At 37.0% G+C, this 18,226-nt stretch overlaps 1 long non-coding RNA gene across 1 annotated transcript; it reads left to right on the forward strand.

Moving 5' to 3' along the window:
- Positions 1–889: 889 nt before the first annotated feature.
- On the forward strand, positions 890–17,639 carry LOC118687976 (uncharacterized). Its single transcript, XR_004980425.2, has 4 exons — positions 890–948; positions 4,516–4,688; positions 8,730–8,881; positions 17,453–17,639. It is a non-coding gene; the product is annotated as an uncharacterized LOC118687976 (long non-coding RNA).
- Positions 17,640–18,226: the final 587 nt, after the last annotated feature.

Below are 18,226 nucleotides of genomic sequence, written 5' to 3' on the forward strand. Positions count from 1 at the left end.
CTAAAGGACTTGCAGAGGGGTCCAGTTGAGAAAAGCTAAGGATGGCAGCATGCTGGAGAGAGAGAGGAGAAGACATGTGATTTCTGAGAGCTTTCTTTACCCAGCCAGGAGATGTGAAGAAGCAGTAAGTTTGGTCCAAAGAAGGACTTCCAGTTTCTTTGCCTAATCACGTGAGACTACCCCTGCTCTCTTGGAATACCTAAAATAAACCAGCTTGAGACAGCAGTTAACCACAGCAATTGCGGCACTTGTTTGCCTGAACTAGAAAACAGGGAAACAAAAGCACTCTTTTACTGCTGTTCCTGACCAAAACAAAAAGAATCCTCCCCAGTCCTAAATGCAATACTTAGATGATCTGATCACCCTCAGATTAAATATGCACATTTTTTAGACAAAATAGTGGAAAATTTTCTTGTGTTGAGTTGCCAAAGAACACAGTATTTTTTCTCAAATATTTGTAGATGTGTGCATGGAGCAAAAGGCATCATAAGGATCCATGGGTGCTGCTGAGGAGTCAAGAAGCTCATTCCAGGGCTGAAGTGGCTTTCAGGAGACCATGACTGTCTTCCTGAGATACTGAGCCCTGAACAGAAGAGCAGTGTCTATCTTTCTTTTGGTGTTTTACCTCAAGGGGAGAAAGGTACAACTGCTCCCAAACCTTGAATTCTTAGGGCTTGTGAATTTTGCTTTTTCTGCCTTATTGGAAGGTTTCCAGATCTGTAGATGTTTGTTAGTTCATTTATAGTTTAATTTCATTTTCACTGTTAAAGGTGACTTAGAAAACACTCCGCTGCAAATGACAACTTTGTGAATAGATAACATAGATAACATGCAAACCATACATGTTGGCTTACCTGACCTTTTTTTAAATATATTTTTTTTTTCTCAGAAATAGCAGCTTTGGATGCAGAATCCAACTGTGGATCAAGTCAGCATAGGCCTTAAAAGGTAAAAAGATACTTTCCATATTATGTTTATGGGGAAAATTTTTTGAAATTGTCTAAAGGTTGATAATTTTTAGCTTTTCTTTCTCAGCTTCTACTCACTCAATATCCAACCACTAGGAAAACTAGAATTTTTCAACTATTTATGTTTCTTGATTCTAGGGACTATATGACTCGCTAAGCTTTATAATTTTGTTACTCAGTGATCTTTTTTTTTCATTTTTAATAACCAGCTTCTTTTTTGGAAGGGGGTGTGGTGTGGTGGGGGAAGTAAGGAGGAGGCTCATTACAATTTTTGATAATAATAAAGTTGTGTTGCATAAGTGTTAGCTGGAGTGAAACCAGTTGCCAAATGTACTTGTATGCAAATGTCCTTGGCACCAGGCTCAACACCACCTTCCACAAACTTGGACCGCCATCATGATGCTATTTGTACAAGGCACCTAAACTCAAGAGTAGAATACAAAAGAAACTGCTAAGGCAGCTGTTGACGACAAAAACTAATTTAATTTCTTAACTACAGCACAGCTTCCTACTCCATTTGCTTTAACACTCAGCTCCTGGGGTCACTCCTGTGAAGGCATTTTCTGTTGTGCCAAGACAAACCACACATAAACCACATGGAGGATACAGCAATTATCTCTTATTAATATATACAGTAACAAGCTGGGACTATCATTTTTGTGTGGAAATTTTATGTTTACTGTTCTGGTGTTTTCTCTCAATGAGTCTGTACTGGCCAAACATCTTCCAGTCAGATGTGGAAGAGTAAAACTCCATGGCATCTTGAGATGGAATGACCCACAATTTTGCTGAGCTGCCTTTGTTTTTTTCTCACAGATTTTTTATTTTGTCACAATGCTGTCATAGTCTTACTTGAAAGCTCCTAGTAAAGTTTCAGCTCATCCCTTTTCTTTCTGTGTTCTTTCTTTATTTAAACTTTTTCTCTTCCAGGACTTGGTAACTTCAATTAAACTCTTGCTAAACTCTTGCATTCTGACTGACGTGAGAGTAGAGCTATGGTTTCATCTTTATGTTTTTTTCATTAAAACCTGTCCAAGTCACATATTTCCCTTCTTCCACTACATATTTAGGAAAAATCCATTTGAAGTACTACTTATACTCATTATGTACATACAAATTATGTTTGAAACTAAGGAGAAACTTCTGATTTCTGAAATTTTAATTGATACCTGTGAGAGCAAAAGGGTTTTGCTTATATTTTTACATTGCAACTGAGAATTCAGTCAAAATTTAGCAATAATAGGCTGTATAGAGCTAGCAAAATGCTTCATCTTTTTGTCATCAGAATGAATTAATTTCTTCTTTCATAGCTATCTGGATTCAACAGCCTTGGCTAATTTAGCAAATGCAGTTTTTCAGTGCCATATAAAAATGATCATTCTGTTTCCCAGCTTGATTTTGCTAGGTCGTGGAACCATGTGCATTTCAGTTGTGACATGCAAAGCTTAATACTTTTTCATTTAATGTCTACTGAGCTTGTGGAGCTTTTTTCTCTTTTTTTGGCCTGGGTTTATTGTTGTTGTAAATAACAAAATATAATATAATATAATATATTAATATATTAATATAATATAGTAATATAATATATATAATGTAATAATATAATATAAGAATATAATATCACAGCAGGGCAAAAAAAAAGATGTTTGCAGAAAAAAGACAAAAATCTTCCACTTGTGCTCAGTGTTGGTTTTGTGAAGGACCAATCCTTATAAATCAAGGAAGAAAAAAGTCTTACAATCTTTGCTCTTGTGATGTCTTCAACTATGGTTCCTGATTGCCTGTATTTTAATACTAAAAAAGCATAAAGTTTTTACATAGGCCCTAGAACTCTCAGCTCAATTTAAAGAAGGAATGGCTAATTTCAATGCTGTCTTCTCAGGCCATAAATTTCACAGATTATGAGTGTGAATAGCTGGAAGCAATGTTCTCATTCTCTTTAAATTTAAATTCCACTGCTGTTCTTTTAATGGTGACATTTTTGCACTTCTGAATATGAAAAAAGCAATAGTGGCTGTTGCAGGAAAATTCTCTAATGCCTCACGAAGGAAACATACCTATTTCTCTTCTTCTTCAGATAACTAATTTGGGGTCTTTAAACCTTCTTTTGCATGGTGTTCTCATCTGTTTATAATTTTATGAGTGTCTTTGTGGTTGCCTTCCTTAAAATATTATTGTCTTCTGATGATAGTATAAAAGCTTTTCAAAACAGAGCACAGTCCATTTGACTGCTGGTTATCTATTGACTGTCCATTGAATGTAATGTTCAAAGCTCTAAAAACAGAACCATGGTATGTAGCACCTTGCTTAGCAGTGTGGTGGAAGGCTTATTTTCCCTGTATATTTTGCACAAGGAAGCAGTGGAAAAATCATCTGTTAATTTGAGCAACTTTTTGGAACCATTTTGTTTTTCAGTCTCTACATTCTGAATGCTATGTAAGACCATAGCAAAAATAAAAAATTTCTTACCTTTAAAAGGGGATGGTTTCAGCTTTGTCCATTATGCTCATATTCTTTCTCAGTCTGAAAGTCTTATCAGTGATAGTGCTAAAGGGAATAGCTTGGCGGCATGAGTTGTTTAGCAGGATGTTCATAAACAGGGAAACATTCTTTTAGTTTTTGTTAAGGAGAAAAGAATGTGATTCATTAAAAATTTCTCCCAAACTGCTCTATGCTGTGTTGATCACACTTGTACAAAACAGAAGTCATGAAGAGCTGATTCCACTCTCACATCTGTGCCAGCCCTGAGGTCTCTGGTCACTTAACTCTGTCTCCCAGCTCACGTCAACATTTGTGTCACCTTAATCTACAGCATGATCTCCAAATTGGAAGTGTTTAATTATTCCAAGTTGTTAAAACATGCTGGTTTGACTCCTCAGGAAGCCTGAACCAAAAGTATGACAATGTGACCAGATCAAATCCTGTTTGTATTTGTTCTGTACCCTAAAACATCTATCAGACTTTGTGGTAAACTTTTCATATTCTTGCTAAGTTATTCTGGACTTGATGATAAGAAATGAATGTTATGTTGCAGGCTTTACATAGTCAGAAATGTCTGTGGTTTGGTGCATTGTCTTCACTTCACTTGCTATTTCATGCTTTTTTTCATTCAGACCAGACACATTAATAAATACTTTTCTAATTTAGCAGTTTATTATGCTTGAGTTTCTCAGCTTGTTTTTTGTCTTCTTCCTGTAGAAAGATGAATCTTTGTGACTCCCTGGCTCCCTCCTAGGAGTTGTTTGCAACTAATATCTTCCCTAGTTGTCTTTTCCTTGACATGTTTTGGAAGGGACTTCATTTTTAAGACTACTGTCATTTCCTCTTGTGTTCCTCAGTGGATTATTACTCTTTCTTTTTCCCTCTCCCCTGAATATGGCTGTTTGAAATATTTCTTCCATGACAGTTCTTTACCCAAGCTTTTTTCAAAATATGAAAGTATTCCTTTTAAATACTTCTCACATTACTATTCAAAATGTACAAAATGTACTATGCCTCCCTTTTGATAATTTTCTGATTGCATGTTCCTCATTTTATTTCCTTCTAGGGAGAACTTGCCTTGTTTAAGTTTGAAAGTGTGTATTTCCTGACCAGCTGCCATTGTTTCACACAGGCCTTGGGAAGATTTGCTAACTGTCTGTGCAAATAAAGAAGACTTGGTCCAGATGGAATCAGATCTCTGATACCTGGCTTTTGAACTATCATGTGGACTACCATCAGGTGTGGGCTTGCAGAAAAATGTATCAGGGATAGCTGATACATAGCTCAGGGTAAAGTTTGTATCTGCTATTTAGGCATCAATCTTTAGCCCTGGTGACTGCTTCATACCACAACTATAGAAATGCGTGTCCTATTTCATTTGTGTACTTATCTTTCTATTCTGCTGGGTATATTCTGTAGTTTCAATAGTAGGGAATGCTAAATTGTTAGTCTTGCTTTTTCTTTCTCTGTAGTTTTATAAAATACAAACACCTAATTTCTCTCTCTTCTTGTAAATCTGAATGGTAGATCTGTGACAACTCAGCTAATAGTGTCAAAAATGAACAGCTTTGGTTCATGAATTGGAATGGAAAACTTGTAAAACTGCTTGTGATAGACTCTTCTGGTCTCCATCCCCTTGCCAGACCTCTGAAAATTCCTTTAATAATCATGTTACCTTCATCTGGTATTTTCAATTATTTGAGGAAAAAGAAGAAAAAAAATTCCTTGGGATTCAGTGTCCCCTTCTCAAGCAATGCAAAGCAGAGTTATGGGATGCCATAACAAACCTATTTGTATAAAGGTCCTTAATAGCCACCAGTAACATTTAATGATCTGAAACAGTCATTGTTAGTGATGGCTCTTGTAAGTCTTACGGGATCATTTCTGCTGTTCATATTTAAGTGTTAGATGAAGCTGCCAGACCAGATGGGATTCTGAAGAGAGTACAGAACAGACTCCTCCGGAAAACAGAAAGTGGTGGGACTAATTCCTGCTTTCCTGAAAATAAAAGATGCCATGGGAAATTACCCTTATAATTTGAGTGTTGAAATTAGATATCTAAAGTCAGAGGAACATTACCAATTTTGTTTTCATATCCTTGTTTTTTCATTTCCCCAACATTGTGTGCTTAATTCATAGTGTGTCATATTTGTAGATGTATATAGTGGCTTCTTAATTCAAGCATAGCTGGAAGCTTTTAGTGCTTATTTTTGGACCATCTGGAATATGAACCTTAATCTTCCTAAGCTGTATTTTGAAAGGGCTGATGGACTTCTTTGCCAGAGTTTAATTTGACAGAAGAGTGGTTTTATTTGTTCCATCAATTAAAGCATAGTCTATTTATTATCAGTCAACAATATCATTTATGATAAGTACTGTAACTGTTAAATGCATTATGTTGCCCATACGGTGGCTGTCCTGTTGTTGTCTCTCTCTTCAAATATACATTTTTTTAAGTTGGACATCCTATTGCTTTTGCTTAAAGCATGGTAATCAGGAATATAACACTGAAATATAACCAGGAACTCAGCCCAAAGAACTCTGATGAGTGTGAAGGCTTAATGCAGCAGAACAGAAAGCAAAATGGAATCACTGTCAGAATTACTAAAAACTTATTATTTCAAATTTAACTAAAGAGAAAGGGTTCTTACTGCTATTTTAAATCAATAAAAACATTGTGACCAGTACATGTTCACTAATCCTGAAAAATTCATTTCCAGGCAGCAAAATCCTACTTTGTGTGCCTCAAAAAAAAAAAAAAAAAAATTGGAAGAAATATAGGTACTCTTTAGAATCTTTCATGGTAGAGGGAATATTGTTTTTAAGGTATGTTTATATTTTGTAGTTTGAAACTTTTCACAAACATATTGTGGAAGTTTATTTTGGTGCCTACAGAAATACTTTGAAGTGAGCTTCCAGCATTACATATAAGTAAAAAGTAGTGCTGGGAACAATAACATACATTTTTCTCTCATTGTTCTGAGTTTTTCCTGAGCCTTAACAACGACTATTGATGACACTAGCTATGAAGTCTCTGTAGGTGCTATATTTTTCCCTTTCTATTGTGCTATCAGTACCTGCTCTGTACTGACTATTCCTAACTATCAGGAAGTTCAGCCAAGAGTGACTGAGACTTCACCACTGAAGAACATGCCCACAGTACAGGTCCCACAATTTCTCTCTATGAAGCTGGTGCTGATGAAGATTTATCAAAAAGGAGAAGGATGCAATTGGAGGACTCCTCTCCTCTTTGGATTAATCTGGTTTGTAATATATTTTATGAGCTGTTCAGCACGCTTCAACGCTGTGTTCGGGAAAATATGTGAATACCCAAAGGAAAATAGAATTTGCAGTGCTGAGCCTTGCAAAGGGACGTGGGCAACTTGGAGGCTCTCAGGAATATTTCACCCTTTTAATTTAACTCCTGTGTTTTCTGAAGGTGATCAGTATCAGGGAAATTGCATTGGGCTTTGGTGTGCCAAGCACTGTGATTTTTAGTCACAGTGTCTCACAGAAAACTGTTAGTTGAGTTTACTCAAAAGTTCTAAATATTTGAAGGAGTAAGCTGCTGACAAGTTAAAATGAAATAGTAATTGTAATGTTACCTTGATAGCAATTTCTGTACTTCTGCTCAAGAAATTGTTCCAAAGCACTTTGAGAAAAGGAGAGCTACGTCAAGTTAACATTTTTTTCAGGCCATGTGCCTGATACTTCATCTGGAATCCTATTTTCAGGCGGTCTGTCTGGACTTTCCAAGTTATTCAAGGCATGAGGTACAAAGACTTGCATGCACAGCTCCTGTAGAAGTGGAAAGCTGATAGCCCTGTCTGAGGTCAGGCGTGCTGTAAATGGGCAAAGAACCTCCAGAGAGCTCTGCCACTGTATCTTATATTTGGTCTGTGCTCTGCCTTGGTAGTCTTTCAGAGTCACATACTGGATTTTGCTTATGCCAGGTCATTTGCACCATCTGCAGCACAAGACTGCTGAGCAGAAGTGGGATGGGCATTTGGATAATTGATGTCAGTCTCTTTGGAACAGGAACCATTACTGAGGCAGAAAACTCAGGAAATTAAGATTTTGGCATTTATGTCAACAGGCACAGTCACAAGTGGTGCCGTGTCCTGATCTTTAGCAACTCACTTTTAAATGTATGTACAAGGTGTAGAGTTTGTAGGTAATTCCTCTAGAATGGTGATGGTGTCTGTATGGGCATTGCAAGGGGACCTCCATTCCTCAATATATATGAAATAAAGTATGTGCTGTATTGTCTCAGCTGCTGGGTGCTGGAATGAGTGGCTCATCTTTTCAGACTGAGTACTTTATATAAACATTTGTCAAAATTCATCTTGTGGCTACTACACATCTTAAGGTTTTCCATTTTGGATCCTGATAAAGTCAGTCTCCAGGGCTGACTAGAGTTGTGGTGGAATGACCAAATGCACTGCTTATCATCATGACACAGTAGCAAATATTTCAGTCTGGCAGCTGTCATTTCCCTTAACCCTTTTGCCAGCCAAGTGTAAAATTCACTCAAAAATACTTAAAAAAATAAAAATAATAAAACAGAAAATAAACAGCTCTATGACAGTATTGTTATGGCTTAACTCTAGACCCTAAACCTCTATCTCATAGTGCAAAGCATTCCCTCACAGACCCAGATGTGGTCCAGGCAACAAAAGAAAGTGTCAGACAAATAGACATAATGCTCAAAATATGCTAGAGTTAACATGGAGGATCTGATTGGACATTACAGAGCAAATTAAAGCAAAAAACTGTGGGTTTAGTCCCAGTAAGAAGCAGCAAGGCTGTACAGTGCTAGTCCACAGCTCATTTCACTGTGAGCCTAACATTGTAAATTTCAGAATTGCCATGTACCATGTTCTTCATGGATTAGGTCCAAGCATAAACTGAATTAGAGCACAATCCACCCAAGCTATGCCAAATTAAAGTCACTGAACTATGATGATACTCACTGTGAAGACATTGTTTTGTTTTTGGGTTTTGTGTCAGCCATAAGCTGTTTACAGGAACTTGCCAATTAAGGTTGACATAGACTATTGTCTTCCAATTACAATTTGGGAGGAGGGTGATAGTGGTATACTGTCCAAAAAATTTTAGAAATACCTAATACTTTTTTGGCTGATGCCTTTAAATGTTACTAACTCTACACTGCTTGGGGAGTTAAATTATCTCTTTTGAGGTATGAAAAAAAAACAACATTGTGGTCACTGAAGAAACCAGATTGATAAAATCTCTCATATTAATGTGATTTTTTTGTAGTTTCCTTCAGAGATGAGCAAACCAGCAGCCTTTGCATAACACCTGCCACTGCCCAGCAGGCCAAAAGGCAGAGGGTGAGCAGATGGGTCTGGAGCCCTGACTGGCGGCGTGGATGTGAGTTCTCAGGCCTCAGTCATGCATCCCACAGGCCTGTAAGTGGTGGTTCCCAAGCAGAAACAGGCTCCAGCTGTGGCTGTGTTGTTCTAGCAGCAGCAAGAAAACTGTATGTGATTGTGCAGTGCTTTGACTTATCAACTTCTTCAGTTTGCACTTCATCTAAACTGAAGAGAAAAGCACAAACACATATTTACACACACAGAGACACAGTTGTACATTTGTCTGTATGTATATACACATCTATTCATGTATATATATGTACAAACACATTACACACACAAATCTGCATCATCAGAAAGAGTGGATATCTTATATCGTGATGAGAATATACTATTTGAAGTTTTCACCCGTGCTGTTGTGGAGGAAAGAAATAGAATTAAACCCAGAAAGAGGTGAAGAGTTTGTGTTCAAATTAAGGACCCTGGTATGATGGCAATTTTCTGCATCCTACTGCTAATCTAAGAACCTCTGTAAAATATCTTTCTATAGAATACCCAAAGATTGTATTAGTGTGTTTAAAATATCCCTTAATGATTCCTGATCCTTTCTGTATGAAACCCAAGAGCATTTACAGATAGTTCTATAATATTGCATCCTACGTTTTGGAAAGAAAAAGCTGAAATTCAGCTGGCTGCCTTCTCATGAGCTTGCTAAATTATCTATAATTTGGAGCATTTAGTTTGTGTGTGAGTTTGGATAATTAAAACATATTCCATTAGCTGAAATGCATAAGCATTGCTACCTGTTTCTGCTAACCAGTTCTGTTTCAGGAGAAATGGTTTCTCACTTTTGTGGGGAGCTTTTCCTTTCACAGAGGAGTTTTCTAGAAACAATAGCACTAGAAGAATATGAATATTTGAATATCCCTATAAACTGTTATTTATCCATTGCAACATTTTTTTTTTCAAATACCTCATCACTTTTCTGTGGTTTTAGTTACACTTGCTTTCTACCTTTATTTGATTTTTTTTTCAAGAGTCCCTATTTGAGGAGATAAGAACTTGAGAAAATGAGAGGAGGCACTCTGGTTTTGTGTTATAAACTGTTAATATAAATATTTACCTCTTTTTACCTCTTGATTCTAATCATTATTGGAAAGCTGTCTTGTACCACCTTTAGCATGAAAACTTCAATAGTTCCTTTAGTAGGTGTTTCTCAAAAGACCAGGCTGGAAATCCTGTCCCTGTTATCTCCTAATGAGGATCAATCTATGGCCCCAACAAGAACTGGTAATGTGCTATGTCATTGCTTCCACCCTGAATTAGCAAGCTATGGAGATATATGGCAGGAGGTGAAAGAAACTTGCCCTGCAACATTTCTCATTTCAGAAGGTAAGAACAATTATCTTTGGAGCTGGTTAACACCCTGTGGAAGTGTTAACTAAGTAGGGCTCACTAATCTGAGAAAGTGCAAAAAAGTGCAAAATATTTGAATTATATTGGCTCTTTTTCCCAAACTACTCCTACATTTTTCCTGCTTTGTTTAGACATGGGATTTTAATAGCAGAGATAGAAGGACTTTCTTTGCCCCTCAGTGTTCTACTCTCTCTTCTTGTGCTGTTGCTTCAGTCCTTTAAAAGTCTCTAGACTATAAAGTGCAGTCATGTTCTTTCAATATAGTCCTGTGAGAATTAAAAAAAAAAAAAAAAACACAAAAAAAAACAAACAAAAAAACCCCAAACAAACAAACAAACAAAAAAAACCACAACAAACTCAAACAAAAACCCAACAAATTTGATGACCAGTGGCTCCTCCTATGGCTTCTTAATGATCTCTGGGCATTTTGACACAAGGTGAGTGGGAGCACTGATGTTCTCAGAAAGCTTTCCCAGTCCAGGTAGATAAGAAACCAGGGTATTTTAAAGGTTTCTGCTGGGAGATGGAAGCTATACCAGAAGACTTAACAGTTTAGTGCTGGGTTACTCGCCTACGATATGGGGGCTGAATTGCTATTAGACACTGGGCTTACCTCCTCCCAGGCAGCTACCCTGATGTAATCATCAGGGTCTTCTTATCTATGTTCAGGCCTTTGGGGCATGAACAGTTTTCTAAAGAAAACTTTGTTCCGGAAAGCTGTTGTGTTCCCATATGTGTTTAGGTTTGACAGAATGTTATTAAAAATAAAATCTTTCCCTCCCCTGATTTTTCACTTAAAAAAGAATATAAGGGTTGAATATTTCCACTGAGCAAATACCAAATACTTGGAGGATCACACAGCTCAGCCTTCAGGAGAACTAAAATCATTGGAGTAACTCAGGCCAGTGGGCAGCACTAGGTGTATCGTTGCCTTGTACAGGGCAAGAAGGAGAAGCAACACAGCCAGTTCAACATGTCACTACATTTGTACTGCTTGGTACAGCTCAGCCAATGGACCCCGGGGTGATGGCTCTGCACTGGGGGACTCCTGCACCTTCTGCTCCCTCTTGGGGCATCTCTAACATCTCACCATCTTGCTCATTAAAGAGAGACCCACAACTGTTAGTTGAGTCAGTAAAACACTTGAGCCTGGACATTACTTGGGCATCAGGGCAGAACTGAGCAAAGCATACTGAAGTGCTTACAGATCTCCCAGTTGTCATAAACTTTCCCTTGGCCAAAATGACTAGTTCTACCCTTTTGAGATATTCAAAGCAGGTAAAAAAGTGAGTATTTATAATCCCATTGAATATCTGCTAACTCTTCTTTGCCCTGCCTCAAAATTTATGGTAACATATTTTCTAACTGCAGCAATTTGCCACCAACGTATACAAGGAGGTAGAATATAAAGAACATATTAAAAAGTGGGACTAAATCAATCTCAGATGATTAAAAATTATTATAACTGTGTAAAAGTGTACATTCATATGAGACATTTAAAGTGGAACTGTGTAGCAAATTATGTGGGCAGGAGAAATGTCTGAACTCAAATGGCAGTGCAAGTCAAGGGAGCTTCCTCCCTGCACAGACTTGGTTTTAAAAAGGCTGTGTATTTTTGAGGGTGGTTGCTATTTACTAGCCCATGGTAAACCTAATTACCTCTGCTGTTTGCCAACAGGCAAATTCTAAAGCAAATCCTAACCAGTGTGTTGGGGCAAAGAAGCACTTTCCATTAGCCCCAGTACAGCTGCAGCAGGATCTCTTCTGACAGCTGCCCCACTACATTCCCAAAGGTAGCCTGGCCTCTCTCCATGTCTCCCCCAGTAGCTGCTGGGCTAGAGGCATGACTTTTTTGTGTGTGCTGGGAATGTTTAGCTCGGTGCTGCTCTGAACAGGGTTTTGCTGGCTCAGTGACCAGTATTTTTTGGGAACTGTCTGAGCTCCTGCTGCCACCAGGAAAATTTGCTGCCATGTGTCATTTACTGTCACTGTGACTGTTTGCCCAGTGGCTTGGAGGAGTCTATAATATCCTCAGTTTCCATAACCTCTTCTGCTTTCCTGTTTGTCAACAGTGCTCCTTTTTCCTTTACTGTAGGACGCAAGGGTGTTTTGGTGTGGTACTTTCAAATAGTTGAATTTCTGATGCAAATGCCTTGGTCATTTGCACTACTCACATGAGTTTAATTCTCATGAAAAGGAATCAAAGAAAATGTTGTGTGAAAAATGCATCATAAAGAATAGGCAAGGGACACAGTTAATATATATTTGGTTATATTTGTTATTATAATATTTGGTTAATAAGAGGAAATCAAATAAACTTAAATACATCTTCCTGATGCTACAAGGTGAAATTTTCTTTCCCCTTCTCCAGTTTCATTTCTAGAGACATATTGTGATTTGTTTTATCCTACTTTTGGTCAGGAGGGGTTAGTGAGACATTGTGATGTCCTGCTCCCAAAAATCAAAATTAGGTTTAGGAAAGGTGGGTGAGGGGTGCATATGTTGTCATATACACCCAAAGACATTCCAACTTTGCTGCTACCTTAACAGGAAAATACAAGTTTCTCAGCTATGTTTTTTTTATTTATTATCCTCCTCTTTAAATTAATAAATAATTATTTTTTTAAGTAGCTCAGGAATCAAGGGACTGTAATATTGTAGATAACAATTATTTTATGGTGAGCAGGGTTTGGTCTGAGAAACTTAGTCTCTTATGAATATATCCACATTTATAGATATCTATCATTAATAAAAGGTGGTTTAGGAAGGTATTTATTTTAAGTTCATAGGATTTAGTGTGGACTTGGCAAGCTAGTATCTGCTTTGGATTTATTTGAAGCAGATGTTAAGCAGAAAGAAGAGATTGACATGTCTGTCGTGTTCCATAGCTGTCTGAATTATTGTTAGAATCCCAGCACTGGCACATCTCTAATTTAATACACGTTTCAGCAGTGACTGTGGTAATAAAATCTGAAATGCCTCATTCTCCTTTCATTAAAGTCAGGAGAAAAAAAAGAGATCTGTATCAATATGAACAGAAGTGTTCCTGACCAACATGAAAGCATCCTTTATTGTAACAAAAAAAGACTAATCGTCTTGTTCTATCTATTGTTCTATCTTGTATTCTACAAGCTATCTATTGCAGGCCTGTGTTTCTTTTCAATCAAATGTTATGCTATGACATAATTCTACATGCCCTCAAATGGTTAATTGCAAAGTTGAGTTTCCAAAGGACCATGCCTCACTTCTGAACTGAACAGCTGAACTCACAAGAGAAAGACAAAAGATGAAAATGTCTGAAATGGATGTGGAATTTAGGAAATTAATAAAAACAGGACCAAAATCATGAGTTACAGACTTCAAAACCTATCTGGATTTCAAGGACACTTCAGTGAACCACAATAGGCATCCTGTCTGGTAGGGGCAGGCATCATCAAGGGGTGGGGCACAGAAAGCCCCCAGCATGGATTTCTGCCTCAAGCAGGGGCTAGGTCTGCTCAACATCCTGGTCTCTAAGATGGGGTTTCCTTCCCAAAGCCGACTTGCAGTAATAAAAGGGGCTAATGCCACCTCCCTGTGCTGCTTTCTTTTAACAAGTATCTCAGATTGTTTCAGCTGCTTGCCAGACAAGCATTCCCATTTAGTTTAAAGGTACCTCCGAAAAAATGGGGTTGAGCTGGCTTCCAAGAAGACAGGTTTGAAATAAGTGGCAGATAGAGGCCGTTTGTAAATCTGCAGAAGCTAAAAGTTAATTTTCTTCCCAGTATCTGAACAGAGATTATACCACTGTGTTTTATAGCAGAACCTTCTGTAGGGGATCAAACATCTGCTCAAGAGAGCAGCCCACCACCAGGAGTGTGTCTGATTAATCCTGCTGTACGGTGAAGGGGCATCAATCCTATCAACCCCTTTGGACAGTCTTGCACTTATTTCAACAATTATATGCTGCTAAGTTACTGTAGTAAGGGTTGAAAATCAAGAGGGGGTTTTAGGAATATATATTTGTAAATTTGCTACCTTAGCATCTAGTTTTAGTATTTACTTATTATATTGCAAATAATAGAGCAGGGAAGTCATAATTTTGATGAGCTCTAATTACACAGGTAATGCTGGTACAGTTATCCATTTGTGAATGCTTTGAGCACTTGATACACAGTAATTCTCTGATTTAATGCTGTATGCAGTACAATATAACTCCCTCTCTTGATATAAGAATATACACCTCAGGAAGGAAGTTAATTGCTTTCAGAAACAAAAGAGAATTTAAACTTTGGGGCTAATTAATTTCTCATCTGCAGTTGTAAATTATTTTAACTACATTGTACAGAATGTAAGTAGGGTTTATCTGATTTCATTAGAAAATAGTATCATATAAGCACAGTAAAATGTTCCAATGAGACATTTTTCTATTACAATAAAAATAATCCATTGAACCTTGTTATGTTCAAAATTATTTACTATAGTGGAGCATGTGCAAAAGTCAAAATTATAAATAAGCACAACTATCCAACCAAAGAATAATAACATTGCTAGAGAAGCATGCACTGTTATTTTGATTCTCTTAAACACAACTCTAAAAAAAGTGCTTCATCAGAAATTTAGGGAATTTATTATTTCCTTCACACTGATAGGATTGAAAAAATGATTAATTGTGTGACATAGTCATCTGGGAGAGTGAGGAAACATTTTGCCCTAATAACACTTGTCTATAATGGCTTTTAAAAGTTCTAAGTGATCCTGCCAATTTAGAGACTCAAATAGTTAAAAGCTATCTTTTTTTTCCTAAGGAAGATAAAAAGAAGGAAACATCTATGATGACTCACATACACTAAACCTAATTTGAAAAAAATAAACCAGACAGAAACAAATGCACAGCACACTCTGTGACATCCTGCTCTATTGCAGCAGATTTAGTCTCTCTCCAAATTGCTTTGAGCACTTCTAGAGGGAAAACACAAACATATGTCGATGTTTTGGTGAGTCACTTCCTAGAGACAGGATATATTCTCATCACATGGTCTGTCATTAGCTGGCAGAGTTGGACAACACTAACACTTTGGAGATATGACTGTCCAGTTTTTCCTGCTTGCAGGAATTTTAGATCTGACCTTTCCCTTTAGGTTGAACCAAATTTGTGCAGCTGTTTAACATACAAAAGGGGTGTTCTCATTCAAGGAGGAGAATGGCTTGTATAAATGGAAAGGTTTTGTCAGAAACCACTTTAATAGAAGACTCTAACTAGGTCTTTGGATCCAGAGAAGAATTACTCAGTACTGTTTCTATGAAATATTTGATATGAAGATTTTTTTTGGCTCTTCCTTGTTGTTTGCATTCTTTCCCTAAGCATTTTTTGGGTTTGATTTGTTTGTTGGATTTTTTTGGTCAAAAGTCCAAGAAGTTTCAGTGCTCAAAAAAAAAGATTGAAAGTATGTAGTTCTGAAGTTTTTCACAAGCATCCCATCAAGTTGCCTTTTAAAATTTGCCCTCTCCAGAAATGATTTAAATTTCTTAATTTTTTTAGTAGAACTTGCAAAGGAAACAATATTCTAGTTATCAGTGTTGTGAAAGGAAACTATAAAATATAAGCAAAGAATATGATTAAAGTTAAAATTCAGAATAAGATAGAAATCTAATTTAAGGCAGTTTTTTAATTTGGAGATTTTGAAGCATAACATTTTGAAGTTCTGCCTTGTCAAAGTATCTTTTGTCAAGTTATACTTAGCAAGAAACAAGGCAGAACAAAAATGTTGGTAAAACATACTCGCTAGAACTTCTTGTAAGTGTGCTCCTTCTGCTACTGAAATTTTTGTTGAAGGGTTTGGGTTTTTTTACTTCCATTAAAATAATCGGTATAAAATAAATTTTCAACCTTAGAAAGACACAATTCTTGGCACTCCTGGTGTCCAGTGGGGAACTTTCTCACCTACAGGGACCTGTGGCAATAGTGGAAAGGGCTTTTCCCTGTATTCTTGAAATTTAAATTGTGCATATAAAATTTTAAGGGCTTTTATCGGACGGAAAAGTAACTAATATATTTGTTTTCGTTCTACAGCCCATTATGTTGTACTGAAACTGTCAAAATTTTACATGTGTGGGCTTTGCCTTTTTCTACATGTGGCTTTTCAGGAGTCTGGCTTTTTTATATTTTCAGGTTTAAAAAGCAAAGCTGCAGCAAAGGACAAACACATGGCAAACACAGAAATAGTAAAAAAACTGCCAAGGAAACACACATTTTTCATGGCAAAACATTAACATTTTAATCACAATAGCAGCATTTGTGATTATGTACATGTTGTGAGATGAATTTAGTTACCGTTGCAGAGAGGAGTTGAACTGTGAGCACAAAAATAGCCAGTGATATTTGACTTGAATCTAGAAAGGTTGTTAAGTTAGATTTACATTTCAGTAGAAATTTCTGTGCTCATCTTTTCCTCTAACATGTGAGAATATTCAGTTATGTATAAATCCTTATTATAGCCTTCTGATATTGGAAAATAGTGTCATTTTGCCTGAAGAAGGGAAACTGGCAAATGGAAAGATTTAAGTGTTTGAATTAAGGGCCTCATCAACAGCATCAATGCTGCTTTTACCTATGAGGCATTGCTGGTGCAGATAAAAGTGTTTATTAGATTGAGTAAAATCATATACTTGACAGATCTTCTCCCTGGATGAAACTTTTCAGAAGGGGCTATCTTTGTAGATGAAGTACTGGTAAGGAATTGCAAGGAGCTTTGGACAGCCATTTATTAGATAGGTATTTCAGGCTACAGTTGCTAGGAATAATTCAGCTTTATTAGTTTTTTTATAAATTTTAACTTACTTGTGTTGATATAGCAATGTGTTGATGCATGGAAATAGCTGGTGGCCTAGACCTTGGTGTCACATCAATGGCAAAAGGAAGTTACCTCCTTGTTGGTGTATAGACTAAGCTAATGGTTTTGTCTAGCATCTTTCTTCCTGAACTGCTTGTTGGCTGTGACCAAGTCACATATCAAGAAAACATGATGTCCCTCACATTTTCTTCTTTGAGTTATATGCATGTAGCTTAGGATGCCTGTCTGGTTAGATGTCAAAATTTAGATCCCATGTTTCACCTGCAAGTGCCCCAGTAAATCCACTCGAGTAATTAGAATAAAAAAATGACGGACAGGACTATTTTCTGTTTGACACAGCCTGTAAGCTGAGTGCTCACTCTGAGTTGACTCTGAGAAATTAGACATTCTCATTTTCTCCTTCCCTTCTGTTTCACAGTGAAATGTGTTGGCTAGGAAGCCACAGCGAAAGGGCTGCTAACCTGAAGAAAAGCTTTCAGAAATGTCCCTATGCTAAATCAGGAGGAAGTCAAGATCTCTCAGCTTGTTGTGAGAAATTGGAGGCAACAGCCTAGTGGAAGAGCTATCACCTGAGACTGGGAAGAAGAAGAGTTAAATTGCTTAAGAGTCTGGACTTGGCTAATGTCACTTGAATGACAATAAAGTAATAAAAAGTGATAAAGTAATGCCCTTCACACAGGGTCATTGGCTATCTGAGGACAACATGCAGTGCCTGATTAATTCCTACCTATGCTTAAGATTCTTTCCAATGCAAATTTCCATCTAGAAACATCATAAAATGATGTTTGGCATGAAATTTTCTCTAAATATTCCATTAAAAATTTTGCATGTGTTATTGTTTACTTCCTGTAAAAAGACTATTGTAGTATAAGATTTTTCCCAAGAAAATTTGTTTTATTTTCATTTCAAAGGACTAGAATCCAGTGTGTGGCTTTTTCTTTTCCCTGGTTGATGCATGGTTTTTCATGTATTCATTATTTGACTGATCTTGAAGTGGCTACAAAATTATTTCCTCATCATTCAGATGTCCATGGAGGCTCAGTAGTCTGACTGTGATCACAGACTGTAATGTGTTACCTCAGCAATAGACAGGGGACCATGGAATTTCCCTTCTACACTGAAAAATTAATTAAGCAAGAGGATGGAGGCAGCCTAATCTTTTTATAATAGTCCTCTTAGGCTCTATTACAGA

Source organism: Molothrus ater, chromosome 2, assembly GCF_012460135.2.
Source record: "Molothrus ater isolate BHLD 08-10-18 breed brown headed cowbird chromosome 2, BPBGC_Mater_1.1, whole genome shotgun sequence".
Taxonomy (NCBI): domain Eukaryota; kingdom Metazoa; phylum Chordata; class Aves; order Passeriformes; family Icteridae; genus Molothrus; species Molothrus ater.